Here is a 15,814-nt window from a genome sequence, read left to right as displayed (position 1 = left end):
TTAAGGGTGAAATAGTTCTATTGGAATCATGTCCCCAGACTTGGTGGTTGATAAGGCATTAAAGAGACCCTTGGAGAGATAGATCAAATTCTCTCTAGATAGTTCACCATAGGAATGAAGCTTAGAGAGAACTATGCTGCAATCGACCTTTACATGGCCAGTCCTTCATAAAGGAGGTCTCTCCATCTTCTATAAGGTACAGACAAATTCTTTCTCACAATCTGAAGAAAGTATCTAAAAATAAGTAAAATGAGATTTAAATGCAGTGTATAGGTAAGTAGGCATGAGACAGCAAGCTTGTTGCTTAGCACTATGGGTGGATTTTATCAGTTAAAAATGGATACACCACTGAAAGACATTGATAAGAAATGATCTTTCAAGGTCATACTTCCCCCCTGTTGCTGTTTATCAGCTGGACCTGGGTGACCAGAGCTGAAAAAGATGAGGGGACTATTGAGTTGTGCTCAATAGCCACTTTATTGAAGATCACTACAGCTTTTTATAAACTCTTTTTTTTTCACAGAGAGCATTTGGTCAGAAAAAGCATGCCAAGTATTACATGTCAAGGTTACATTAGTACAAAGAATCACAGTTAAAATTAACTCTATCTTTGTTACATCTCTTTTAAAACGGGAACAGAGAGGCAGGAGAAGAACACGGTCAGCATAATTTTCTTATTTACATCTGAAGGACATGAAGCCATCTGGGGAACCTGGAGCACTGTTGTTTTTCTGGACATCTGGTTCTGAGACCTTTGCCTCAGTTCCTTAGAGCTTTCTCACAAGGCCAGATGCCAAATCACACAGGCACGGTCCCATTGCTGACTCTGACACACACCCCAAAAGAAAATTAGTATAAAGAGGATAAAACATTGAGATAAGGCAGAAAGAAAAATGATGACTGCACTAAGGACTAAATGATAATCTCTCTAGCTTCAGAGGATATCAAGCCCATCTTGTTAATTTGGGGTTAAATTATTATCCAAGAAGTCAAGCCTGAAAACAGGAATATGCAGTGTATGTTGGTAAGTTTTTTAAAATGTGACCATGAAAAAGCAATGAAAGCTCTTTCAGGTTGGAAAGGCTTGACCTTGGGAGCCACAAATAAATAAATAAATAAAATATTAGTAAGGCCAGAAACCAGAAAAGCCCAACTTTCCAACTACTCTGGGCAAAATGCATGGCAATTATATGATTAAGCTTTAGTATCAAGGAGGAATGATTCCACATCTTAAATGGCAAATCTATTAATTTAATAGATTTAACAACCTGTACTAAGAGGGTTTGAAAGTTTTATGATATCAAGTTGTTATGATAGAAGTAATCACTGTGGCTCTTTGTGTCAATGGTTATCACAGTGAACAGATTTAGGAGGGGTGTATGCATGAAATAGATGTCACACTATACAACTGCAAAACATGTTCCTATAATGTTAGAGCAAATCAGTGGTTCTTCATCTCTTCACAGTATTATTGAATAACTATTTCCCACATTTTTAAGGTTACCTTTAGAGGCATACCTGAACATTAATAAGAAATAATCTTTCAAGGTCATACTTTTTCTCCCCTCCCCAACATTTTAGTATATAGAGGACACAACATTGAGATAAGGTAGAAGTTTCAACCTTAAAAAAGACATCATAAATAATATAATAATTTCTTATACAAACAACATTGCAATGGGAGTTGGTTTATTATCTTAGGAAGGACTTGGTTTCAAATACATTTTATCTACTTTAATACACTTGCCTATGTTTTATATCCTAAATGTTACATGAAGCTATTACAGACCTCTATAGCAATTTAAGATCATAAACCTACTTTCTACTTCCTATTTAATGAATATAAATGTACTGATTGCACTGATTCTACAGGGCCTCAGATGCCCTATAAAGTGTTCACACAATACACAAAAAATAAAGCTTTACTATGTTATATATTTCCCTAAGTTCATTACCATTTATAAAGCATTTCATTAACTATTCTGCTTATGAAATACAGTATAGAAACTGAGAGTAAAAATTTAGAAAATTTTATAGAAATTTTGGATGTGATATCTGTAGTATTAAATAATAAAAGTTATTCTAGTATTTTGTGTTTCTTCAGTTTTTGTTTAATTTTCACAACTCACTTGTATTGTAATTTATCAACACCAGTCCATGAAGGATTAGAAAAAAGAAATAAGTGCGGTGGGCACCACTCAAGTGGTAGATTGCTTGCCTAGTAAGCACAAGGCCCTAAATTCAAATCCAAGTACTGCCAAAAAAGGAAGAAGAACAAGAAGAAAGGGAGAAAAAGAAGGAGGAGTGGGAAAAATTGGGCCTCCACCACAGATATTTTCAGAAGTACTTTCTGAAGACATTAAGTACAAACATATGACCACAGTCAAACAGAGAACTAGGATGTAGTCTCAAGGAGTTAGAGAAAGGACATAGTTGAACATATTGAAGAAAAGAAAGTTATATACTAATACGCAAAGACAAATCAGTGTTATTAACTCATCTATATTAATGACACCAGCAGCCTGGGTATCCTAACTTAAAGACACAAAGTTGGATCAAAATACAGTAATACCTCTGATTGCAAATTACTACACTGAGATCCTGATTTCTACATTATTCTCTTCTAGTTGTATTAGCCAGTGCTTGAGTCTCATTCACCCGGGATGCTTTGAGTTGTTGACTCTACATAGCTAAGGTCCAAAGTGGTGAGCAAGTGATATCCCTTAAAGGAATTGTGTGAGTTTTACCTAAATAGCATGACAAGTATTCTTCATGAAAAAATGGCAAATATCTAGAGTACATTCTACCAGTGGATCCTGCCATCACAAATCATCTTTCCAACTAAATTCAGCAGTGGCTTTTAATAACCTTCTTCAACATACGTCAGGCGACTATCCATCAACTGAAGATGGCTTTTCAGGTATAAATTATAACCAGCCCAGTCCTCTATGGCCTAACTTGCTTTCTTTAAACCCGTTTGGCTGATATTTACTTTAAATTTTTTTAATACTCAAATTGGGCTAGTTTACTGCCAAAGTGTTTATCAAACAGAATACAGACCCCTTCAATTTATTTATTCTAGGACAACTAGACAGTTGTCCTATGTGCTGAGGCATAAAACAACTAACTTGCTAATCATCACAGCTTTATATAACCCAATACCAGCCATAGAATGAGTCTAAATTTCATTTATTTCTCTAAGGAAAGTGCCAGAAAAATCTAAAAATCTGTTGAATCATTGAGTCTGTGTCAGACAGGAACTTACAAACCCTCTTATCTTACTAATATACTACAATGACTGAGTCAATGTACCATAGGTCTATGAGTGGTTGTCCAAACTGTATTTGAACATTTTCATTTATGGAATTCCATTTTTTTCTGGAATTTAATATGGATTAATTTAAGGCAACCTGCTTTACTTTTGAACAACTGTCGCTGTTAAAATGCTTTTCCCTTTAGTAAGTGTAATCTGTGTTCCTATAGGATAGACACATTAGAACTCAGTCTTTGGAATAATAGAGACAATTGTTTTAACTCTTCTACATAGAAGCATTAAAATGTTTTAAGATAACTGTCACCAGGTGTCTTTTCTAACAAGTAAACCTACCAAACAATGGAGAATATTCAAGGACTCAGCTTATCACCTAGGTTGCCCATTATAGATATACTTGAACCACAACTTTAATGGCTATGAATGGTATTTTTGGAGTTGCACAACACGGCATCTTGCCTTTCAAAAATGTGTGTGCAGCTTAAGTACCTGTCAAATATGCCCACATGAAATGTCTTGCCGAAATGTCTTACAAAATGCTTATAAGAATAATAACCAGTCATTTCTTACTAGCAACAGTTGATTTTGCCAATCAATAGTCAAAATAATTCCTATAGTTGAAAAGTTAAAGTAACTTGAAGGCAAGTAATAAATTTAGGGGAATAATACTTCATTGGTAGCTTAATTCTTCCCCTGCATCCCTTCTTCCACTAAACCCAAAGAAAGAAGATTATTTCCCAAGGGAATATAATAGAAGTTTTAGTCATTGGTAAGCCCTGAGACTCAAAGAATTTTTGAATACTTAGGGAAGTAATAATCTTGAAAATACAGGTTTTATTGGAAGAAAAGAGATTTTTTCACAATTGCCGAAATCTTTTTATGTGAGCATAAGAATAAAATAATGGAAGATTCATATAGTAGATTTTGGACCAAGAGGCATGTTGTCACAATCCTGCTGAAAGGTAATTAGAATTTTTTCCTAATTATAAAGGGAACAAAATAATTGGATGGACTATTTTTCACTTCTATTATCTCTTCTTTGTGTCACATCAGAAAAATAAAATTGTTCTCTCTCTTTTTTTGTGATACTGGGGATTAAACTCATAGCTTTGTGCCTATGGCCTACACCTTGAGCCATGCCCCCAGTACTCTTTGCTTTTTGTTGTATTTTTGATAGGGTCTTGCACTTTTGCTGGAGCCATTCTGAGACTGTGATCCTCTTACCTCTATATGCCAAGTAGCTGAAATCTCAAGCTTGTTCCACAACACCGGCCTGATTTTGAGATAGGGTATTGATAACTTTTTGCCTGGGATGGCCTGAAACCACAATTGTTCTATCTCTGCCTCCCAAGTAGCTACAAAGTGTTTCTTATTGAGAGAAGTAAAAGTCAGGTCTTGAGGAAGAAGGCCATAGAATTTATGCTTTGCAGACAGTTTGGAAACAGAATAGATGACTTCCAGATTATCTTCTAGGAGCATCCCATGGAAGGAGAATGGTGAGTTCAATGGAGAGTTATCTTGGAGTTGGGTCTGATTTAGATACATCATTGGAGAGATAGAAAGACTTCCATAAGTCCTTTACCCAGAACCCTCAATAATCAGCTTCAGGAAATGGTTCCTGTAGACTATCACAAATAACCGCTTTATTGAACTTTGTATAAACCTGAAGAAGCAAAGTGTTTCTCACCTTCTCACTTCAATGTGTTCAAGGTCTTCATTATCAACTACCTAAATGTCTAGCAAAATGATGTCTATTTTGTACCAAAAGCATATACCAGAAACTCCCCAAAACCATCCTCAGGTTAGATGGTTTACTAGAAATGCTCATAGAAGTTAGAAAAGCTGTTATACTCATCATTACAGTGTATTACAAAGAAAAAAATACAGATTAAAATGAGCAAAGGAAAAAGATATATAGACCAGAGCCCTGGAATAACCTGGCATGAGTTGCCAGTTGTACTGTCTCAGTGGAGCCATATGGACAGAGCAGTGATGGACAGCAACATGTATAAACTATTGCCAACCAGAGAGATTCTCCTGAGTCTTCAGTTCCAGGGATTTTATTATGAATCGATCACACAGGCACAGGTGGTCCACCTGACTGACCTTAACTTTTCAATATTGAGGTCCCCTCTCCTAGGTCAAATTACCAAATTAACAGTGTGGTCCACATCATCAAAAACACCACCACAAACAGGTGTTGGAGAGGATGGGGGAAAGGAACCCTCGTACACTGCTGGTAGGAATGCAAGGTAGCACAACCACTCTGGAAAAAAATTTGGAGACTTCTTAAAAATCTAAACAGAAATCCCATTCTTGGGGATATACCCAAAAGACTGTGACACAGGTTACTCCAGAGGCACCTGCACACCCATGTTTATTGCAGCACTATTCACAATAGCCAAGTTATGGAAACAGCCAAGATGCCCCACTACTGATGAATGGATCAAGAAAATGTGGTATTTATACACAATGGAATTCTACTCAGCCATGAAGAAGAATGAAATCTTATCATTCGCAAGTAAATGGATGGAACTGAAGAACATCATTCTGAGCAAGGTTAGCCAGGCTCAGAAGACCAAAAATTGTATGTTTTCCCTCATATGTGGACTTTAGATCTAGGGCAAATACAGCAATGCAGTTGGACTTGGGTTACATGACAAGGGGATAGCACATACAGGAGGTATGGGGATAGGTAGTAAACTCAAAACATGAAAGCATTTGATGTCCCCACTCCAGAGGAACTAATACAGAAACCTTAAAGCGACAGAGGTCAACATAAGAAGAGGATCAGGAACCAGTGTAAAGATAAGTTAGAGATGAATCAACCTGGGCTGTAACACATCTGTACATGGAAGCAATGCTAGGAATCTCTCTGTATAGTTATCCTTAACTCAACTAGCAAAAATGCTTTGTCTTTATTATTATGCGTATGTCTTCTCTTCAACAAAGTTAGAGATAAGGGCAGAACCAGTTCTGCCTGGAAGCAAGGGGCAGTTGCAGGGAGAGGGTGGGGGCAAGGGGGGGGTGGGAATGACCCAAACAATATATGCACATGTGAATAAATGAATAAAAAAAATTCAAAACTAAAATTAAAAAAGAAAAAAACATTGTGGCCCAGGACCCCAGGTAAACAAAAGCAGGCATCTACCATAAATCACATTGTTAACATTAAGTTTTCTGGAGTACCCAAAGGTCTGGAGTACATAAAGACCTTTCATAAGGCAGAATGTTTCAAGAGCTTATAGAACGTGCCAGGGAACCCATCAAAGGCCAGTTTTTCTTTGGGAGGTGCAGTGTTTGAACACTCAAAGCTTGCTGAGTAAACCATTTACAAAGCATCATGTTTCAAAACTATTTTATATAAGCTTGTCAGGAAAAAAAGTTGTCCAAGATATGAAAAGGGCAAAAAAAAACTACAGCGTGTCCTTAAAGTGGGGAACTAGATGCTGGCTAGTAAACTTTTGTGAATTATTTGGTTCTACAGAGATGTATATCTTTGGATGACATTATCTAGAAAATAGAAATGTACGTTAGTCTTTCTTTTGTTTTTGATGAGACTGGGGTTTGAACTCAAGAGCTTCATGCTTAGTGAAGCAGGTGAGAATTGAGTCCCTCAGTTCTCCACCAGAGGAGAGTTTGGTGCTCTGTTTACTCCCTGAAAGCTGTTGTACTCAGGGAACACCCCTAGATTTGGATGCTTTCTGTCCATGGGGGCACAAACTGGAAGGCTTGTGGAACAAGTGTGAACTTGCCCAGTCTACAGGATGCAGAACCTCTACTGCCAGCAGCAGTTCACTACACAAAAAGAAAAGAAACTTTTAAAGTAAAGTGAAACTTCTGAAGTGAAGGGAGCCAGGAAGTAGACAATGGTATCTTAACTGGTCCTGCCCTCAGCCCATGTATAGCAATAAGCTGAACACTAGGAACTACAAAAAACTCCAACTAGTTTTCCTCTATCTGAGTGGTGCTAGGGATCAGTCCTGGTGCCCTAAGCATATGGGCAAATGTCTGGCTACTGAGTTATACCTCCAGTCCAATGTTGAGAAACAGCAACTCAACCAATTCACTGCACAGTCCTTCCTGGTCACTGAAAACACTGCAACTAAAAGACTACAGGTGATTAAAACTTCCAACCAACTACTTCACCTTAAATGCACAAATCCCAATGCAAAATCACAAGAAATATGAAAAATATAAGGCAATACAACTTCTCCAAGTCAACAACTCAGCAGTTATGGACTTGAATGATAGCGAAGTGGATGAAATCGCAAACAGTTAAAATGAGTGAGTATAAGAATGATCAATGAAAAAAAAAAAAAAAAAAGAATGATCAATGAAATTAAAGAGGACACAAATAAACACTTAAATGAATTCCAAGTGAAAACAAATAAATAGCTAAATGAAATAAGGAAGACATGTAAGATATGAAAGAGGAACTCCATATATTTATAGAAATTCTGATAAAAGAGAATTGAAAATCTGCAAATGAAAAGCTCAGTAAGTCAAATAAAAAATTCACTTGAAAACATGGCCAGTAGACTAGATAAAGTTGAAGAAAGAATAACAGACTTTGTAGACAATGTAGATGAGTTAGAACATTCAAATAAAGATTTAAAAACATAAGGAAGTATGAATGGAATGCAAGACCTCTGGGAGACCATTGAAAGACCAAACCTATGAATCATGGGCATAGAAGAGAGATTAAACTAAGGGGGTAGAAAACATATTCAATGAAATAATAGGAGAAAATTTCCAAAAGCTTAAGGCACAGCTTCTCATATAGGCACAGGACATCAAACAAATAACACCAAAAAAGAACCTCACTGTGGCATATTATAACATAGTTAAAGAACCTAGAACAAGGAAAGAATATTGGAAGCTGTAAGACAGAAGTGCCAAATTACCTATAAAGACAAACAGCAGCTTTCTCAGTAGAAACTCTAAAAGCAAGGCAGGTATGGAATAATTTATTTTAAACCCTGAAAGAAAAAACTGCCAATCTAGCAATTCTATCCTTCATAATGAATGAAGAAATAAAATCATTCCACAATAAACAAAAACTAAAAGTAATCATGTCACTAAGCCAGCATTGCAGAAGATACTTAAATGAAGATGAATGCAACCATAAAAATCTAGGGAAAAATAAATCTCACTAGACTGGTAGATAAGCAAGTGGGTATTAGAAAAATACCAAACACTACAAAAACAACAAAATTATAGTAATTCGTACATACATTTCAATAATATTTTTGGTCTCAATTCTCTAATGAAAAGACATAACTGTTGAATACAATTCAAAAACAAGACCAACCCTATAAGAAATGCACCTCAGTAGCAAAGGCAAACATGGGCTTAAGATGATTGGATGGAAAGGAAATATTCCAAGTGAAACAATGCAAAAATTTTTCCAAGCAAATTGAGCCCAAAACCAAGTAGGAGTAGTAATACTCATATCTAAAAAAGCAGCTTTCAAAACAAAATTAACCAGAGGGAACAAAGGAGGTCACCCCATCTTGATAAAGGGGACAATCCATCAAGAGGCTACAACAACTGTAAACAAGTACACACCAAACATTAGCACACATTTTCATAAAAGAAACAATACTGGACATAAAAGCACAGATAAACCCCAGCACAATAAGAGTGGGTGACTTTAATACTTCACTGTCAAGAACAGGCAGGTCATTTACAAACAAAAAAAAAATCAAAAAAAGAAAGTTCAGAATTAAACAACACTATAGATCAAATAGGCTAAACAGAAATCTAAAGGATATTCCACCCAACAGTTGAAGAATACAAATTTTTCTCAGCATCAAACAGAACTGTCTCAAAAACAGATCTTATTTTTTTTTATTTTAATTTTCTTCTCCTTTTATCTTATCATTCAACACAGATCTTATTTTAGGACATAAAGCAAATCTTATAAAAATACAAGGAAACTCAAAAAACTTCCAGTATTTTACTGAACCACACTGGAATAAAACTAGAAATCAACACCAAAAGAACTACATAAAATATTCAAACACCTGGAGACTGAAAAATACACATTTGAATGATCAATGGATCATTGAAGAAGTAGGAAGGAAAATCAAAGAACTCCTAGAAATGAAAATGAAAACACAATTTACCAATCCTTTGGGACACTGCACAAGTTAAGAGGAAAGTTTATACCTATGAATGCCCACATGAAGAAATCACAGAGATCTCAAATAAATAACCTAATAGTGTACCTCAGACTCCTGAAAAAAATATAAAAAAGCAAATCTAAAATCAATAGATAGAAAGAAATAATAAAGATCAGGGCAGAAATGGGTTAAAGGGCTAGGAGGAACGGATGGGTTGTACTAATGGAGAAGAGAATCTGCTGTCATTTGTGTGGAGATTGGCTGAATTCCCAGCCAACTGCTACACCAGCAAGGATAAAACTCTATAGCTATTCATAAAGAACTTATAAACCACTCAACACAATTTATTACCACTTAACAAGTATTTATTGAGTTCCTGGCACATCAATATCAAACTTGAATTAAAGTTTTATTGAAAGACTTCAGATGAGATTTTTGTTTCCGGGAGTCATGCGGTAAACATACATTTTCCTACCCTCAAGTACTTCAGATTTGACACTGAAGAAACTAGCAACATAAAAATGTCAATGGGTACAGACAAAAACATTCTCAGCAAAGTAGAAGTGGCTGCAAGTCTATAATCCCAGCACTCTGGTAGCTGAGGTGGGACGATCAAGGATTTGAGGCCAGCCAATGCTACACAATGAAACCAAGTGTCAAAACAAAATCTTCAAAGTTGTTCTGTCTAGCAAAAAGACCAGAAAAGGTACATCCTGAAAGACAGAAAGTTTTAAGACAATAATCACTCTCCTCCCACCAAAGATTAGAGAAAAACTTTGGCTTTATGCCAACCCTTGTCAGTAAGGGCTTAAACTCTTCTTAGCCAGGCTGTAATGAGATGCAGACCCATCCTCAACCCACCAAAAAAATAGTACTGAGGTGTCCTTTCTGTCCCACTGGGGTGATGTCTGGTGGATATCTGTTGAAAAATTAAGTTTCACCATTGCTCAGTATAAAAAAAAAAAAAAAAAAACAGCACCCTGCTAAGAAATACATAAGAAAAAGCTACATATAGAACAGGAATTGTGTGCACTCTGCCTCAGAGAAGTCATAGTAAGACTCCTATCCTGCCCAGCAGAGAGGAGGATCCTTTCTCCCTAAGATCTCACAGAGGCAAAGAGGAAACCTGGATTTCTGCCTTACCTGGCATAAGGCAGTATACTAGGTCCCCTGCCAGAACAATGTCAGAGAAAGAAAACCAGAGGCCAAAGAAAAGCTAAAAACAAAATGGCAGAACTAAGTCTTACCATATTAGTATTTATACTGAATGTATCTGACCTAAATACATTTAAAATGATAGAGATCAGAATCAGAATGGATTAGAAAAAAGTAAGGCAAACATAGGCTACTATAATATAATATGTCAAATATAATAATATCAAATATAATGATATAGGTAGATTAAAAGAAGATGGATGGAAGAATATGACAAACATATTTATCAAAGAAAGTGGAAGTAAATATATTAATATCAAATAAAATAAATCTTAGAGCAAATAAAATTTAATAGAGACCAAGGAAAAATGTTACAAAATGGCAAGCAGGTTAATACACAAGGAAGATATAGCAATTCTCAACACATATTCAACAACCCATAGAGCTAAAAATTTGTGAAGCAAAAACTATTATAACTAAAAGGAGAAATAGTCACAATTACAGCTGGAAACTTCAACACCCCTTTCTCAACAAACAGTAGAAAAATCAGACAGATTATATCAGTTAGCTCATAGAGAAACTCAACAACACTATCAACTACAGAATCTGACCTCCGTTCATAAAGCACACTATCTAACAATAGCAGAAGCCACACTGCTTTCCAGTGCCCACAAGAACATATATTGAGATATACTGACCCGTAGAACAAACCTCAACAAATGTAAAAGAATTGAATCACGGTGTCCTATGACTACGATGAATTAAAATAAAGATCAATTACAGAAAGATAATAGGAAATTCTCTTTACACTTGAAAACCAAACACCATACCACCAAATAATCTGTTAGCCTAAAAAAAAAAAAAACTATAAGGAAAAATTAAATAAATGTCTATATATACTGAATTAAATGAAAATAAAAATACAACATATCAAATTTTGTGGGACACAACTAAGGCAATCCTGAGAGGGAAATTTTTAGCACTAAATGGCTTATATTAGAAAAGAATAAAAATCTCAAATCAATAATCTAAGGTCCTACCTCAAGACTGTGTTGAAACAAAAACAATAGAGAAAAATCACTGAAGCAAAAAAAAGATTTTTTGAAAACATCAGTAATATTGAAGAACAACTAGAAGCTCCATAAATGACAAAGAGAGGAGACAAACCAGTAAGTAGAATGAAACAGAGGATATTATTATAGACTCTCCAGACATCAAAAAGATAATAAAGGAATCCTATGTATAATTCTACTTACATAGTCTGACAATTTAGAAGAAATGAACAAATTGCTCAAAAAAGCAAAATAGACTACATCTCAACACATATTAAATAATTTGTTCTGCCCTCTATTAAGGAAATCAAGTTTACAATTTAAAATCTTCCCAAAAAGAACTCTCAGGGCCCTGATTTGTTTCACTGCAAAGTTCTGTCAAATTTTCAAGGAAGTATTATTACCAATTCTACAGAATCTCTTCCAGAAAATAGAAGAGGGAATACTTACCAATTGAGTTGGCTAACATACCAAGAACAGACAGCACACACACATACACACACACACACAAACTATAGACCAATATCCTTCATCAATAGTAGACAAAAATCTTTCATGAGATATTATCAAATAGAACTCAGCTATACATAAAAGAATTATATACCATGGCCAAATGCAGTTAATCCCATAGATATGAATTGGTTCTATATCCATAAAGCAATCAAAATAATTCACTGTATTAACAAACTAAAGAAGAAAAGGTGTGATTATATCAATTAATGTGGGAAAGAAACATTAAACAAGTCTTTAAAATAACGAAATAATAAAAAGTTCTCAGAAAAACTAGGAATAGGTGCAATTTATTCAAATTGGTGAAGAGAAGTTATAAAAAAAAAAAAGAAGAAAGAAAAGAAAAACAGGTAAAATTATACTTGATGGTAAAAGACTAAGTGCTTTCTCCCTGAGATAAGGAACAAGGCAAGCATATTCAACATACTGTGATTCTGGGAGTTTTAGCCAGTACAGTAACATAAAAAGGAAATAAAAGGCCTATATCCTGGGGGAAAAAAAAGAAAACTATCCCTATTTAGAGATGGCATAATTATCCACAGAAAAATCCTCCTCCCTAACACACATGAGGCCCTAAATTCAAATCCCAGTACTGCCAAAAGAAAAAAAAGTTCCAAAAATATTGAATTACTGTAAAATATCAGCTTTATATCTATAGCTGGCAATAAACATATAGACATCAAAATTGAAAATATAATTTGTCATTTCTCAAAAAATAAAGTACTGCCAGGCGCTGGTGGCTTAGGCCTGTAACCTAGCTACTCAGGAGGCAGAGTTCAGTAGGATCATGGTTCGAAGCCAGCCCAGGCAAATAGTTCATGAGACCCTATCTTGAAAATACCCATCACAAAAAGGGCTGGTGGAGTGGCTCAAGTGAAGTGGTAAAGCACCTGTTTAGCAAGTATGAGGCCTTGAATTCAAACACCAATACTGCCAAAAAAAAAAAAAAAAAAACCACTGGAAAGATAAACTGTATTCATTGAAGTATAGCACATGAACTTAGAAGTCTCAGGTAGTAAGGATGTTAATTTTCTTCAAATTGATATTAAGGTTAATGCAATTTTATCAAAATGTCAGCAAGATTTTTTATAGATATAAACAAGATGATTCTAAAATGAATATGGGTAGGGAGGGAATCTAGAAAAACTAAAATAATGTTGAAAATGAAGAATAACGGGAAGGAGAATAAGACTACCTATGGTTAAGACATTATTTAACTGCAGTAATTAGGATTATGTGACACTGGCAGAGGAACAGATACATACATCCTACAAATACTAGCTAGAAATAGCCATAAAGGAATAAACTCATCAGATTGTTAACAAAATTGCAAAACCAATTTAATGTAAACCCTCAGACCAGGCAAATAGTTGTAAAGCTTGACACCAAAAGCAAGATCCACGAGAACAAATTATTAAACTAAAATAGGTTTAGCCTAAACCTGACTCCCTATTTGGGTATAAAGTTGGGCTCAATGCAGAGTAAACTGCACCCTAGCTTGGTGTGTAAGCAAATTGTGACCTATCTTAAAAGTATACTCTTGTGCTGGCAGAGTGTCTCACATGGTAACATGCCTGGCTAGCAAGCATGAGGCTCTGAGTTCAAACCCCAGTACTGTAAAAAAAAAAAGTATACTCTTATAACTAAGCAATTGAGATTCAGACAATCACAGTAATCTAGCTTTAGCCAATCACAGGCTGCCAACTAATTAGGTCATATCCATATTAGGCAAGTACCCTATCACATCATGCCTATATTAGGATGCCAGGTGCATCCAATCAGTTTATTTCTGTATCTCACTTCATTTTCTCTTGCTGTAAGTTTTTTTGCTTTGTTTTTCGATGTATACAGAAAAACATAAAAATTGTAAATACTGTGTGTATATTAATGGCATACCTAGTGATATATTGATACATATCTATAATGTAATGTTTAAATCAGGCTAAACTTACATATATATCCTCAAACATTCACCATTTGTTCATGGTGAAACTTACAAACATCCTTTCTTCCAGCGTCTTGAAATGGGCGATACATTATTATTATCTGAAGGCACACTACCGCTCAGTAACACACCAGAACTTCCTGCTCCAATCTAACGATAACTTTGCATCCACTTCCAGCCTGTGGAAGCCATCATTCTACTTCCAACTTCAGGCCTTTCTTATTCAAGCAAACTTTGCTTGGTCTCAGTTTTGCTTTTAAGAAAACTTGATAAATTAGACTTCATCAAAATTAAATACTTTCGCACTCTGAAAGCCAATGTGAAGAGAATGAAAAGACAAGTTACAGATTGGAAGAAAATATTTTCAAGCCAACTATATATCAGTCAGAGGACTTAGATCTAGAATTTATAAAGAACCTACAAATCAAAGGGTGAAAAAAAAACAATCCAATTAGAAAATGGGGAAAAGTCATGAACAGACATTTCACCAATGAGGGTATTCAGATGCCAAGTGAATACACTGTGAAATGCAAATTGAAAACACAATGAGATACTGCTAACTACATACCTATCAAAATGTCTAAAACAAAAAATAGTTAACTACACCAAATGCTAGAGAAGTTTCAAAGAAACTGATCTCAATTCAAGGCCAGCCCAGGCAAATAGCTCATGAGACCCCCATCTCCAAAATAATGAGAGCAGAATGGACTGGAGGTGTGGCTCAAGAGCGCATCCTACCCTCTCCCAAAAAAGGCTGGGGGTATGGCTCAAGTGGTAAAACACCCATTTAGCAAGCATAAGGCCATGAGTTCAAACCTCAATACCACCAAAACCAAACAAACAAGTCAGTGGTTAGAGAGGTAGAGGTACCTGAAGAAGAGTGGACTTGAAAATGTAGAAGTACATTGTTATAAGTAAGCTTTTCTGAGAGTTGCCTGCCTGTTTGCAGAATGGCAAAAGACACAAGGTACACTGAGATATTTTACAGGGTTAAACAGGCATGCATAAGCACTTAAATAGAATGTTACACATAAACATCAAAATGGACACTAGGACCCAGGGAAAAAAGTAGAAAAGTAAGACCAAAGTAACTTGCAGACTGAGATGTTGGGGTACTAAAAGAAGGATGGGGTACTAAGCTCATTGATCTGCAAAAATTGAGAAGGAGACACTGAAATCAGTTCTTGAAATGCTGTTTCCTATATCTAATAGTCATCTGTAAGCAGGGATGGTCCTTTCTACTTCCTCTTAAACTACTTTTAACTGTTTTCAGACAGGCTGCACCAAAATCAAATGGGATAATTTAAAAACAGTTTCTTTGACCATTCTGCAGTATTCTCAATCAGATTCTAGAAACAGAACCCAGGAATATGTAATTTATTTTAAAATTCCCCAAGACGGTCACAAAGTTAAGTTTGCAAATATTCTTACACATCACTAAGTAGGTAAAGAGGAGTCAAAATAGTGAATATCAATTCAAATAGCACACAGATTTAGGAGTTAGTTAAAACTTTAACAGTGATAAAACAAAACTACAGCAATTACCTCTGCATAGATCTGTTGCACTATGTAAGAATAGAGCAACTGAAACATGCGGAGACAAATGTTTAAGTTTGTAATATATGTAATTTGCTTAAAATATTTCAGTGTAGAAAATGAGATGATATGATTGTGTTCAATAGTTTTAACACTGGGGAAAGGATAAGGGAAATGGTGGTTAGTATTTGAAGTATACTAACTAGAAATATAAACC

At 35.4% G+C, this 15,814-nt stretch overlaps 1 protein-coding gene across 1 annotated transcript in view; it reads right to left on the bottom strand.

The window, feature by feature from the left end:
- Positions 1-15,814, bottom strand: part of Themis (thymocyte selection associated) — a 179,244-nt gene that overhangs the window by 143,580 nt on the left and 19,850 nt on the right. The window lies entirely within an intron of this gene.

Source organism: Castor canadensis, chromosome 1 (assembly GCF_047511655.1).
Source record: "Castor canadensis chromosome 1, mCasCan1.hap1v2, whole genome shotgun sequence".
Classification (NCBI taxonomy): domain Eukaryota; kingdom Metazoa; phylum Chordata; class Mammalia; order Rodentia; family Castoridae; genus Castor; species Castor canadensis.
Note: the sequence above shows the minus strand (reverse complement) of the source record. Positions and strands in the feature narration are given on the sequence as shown.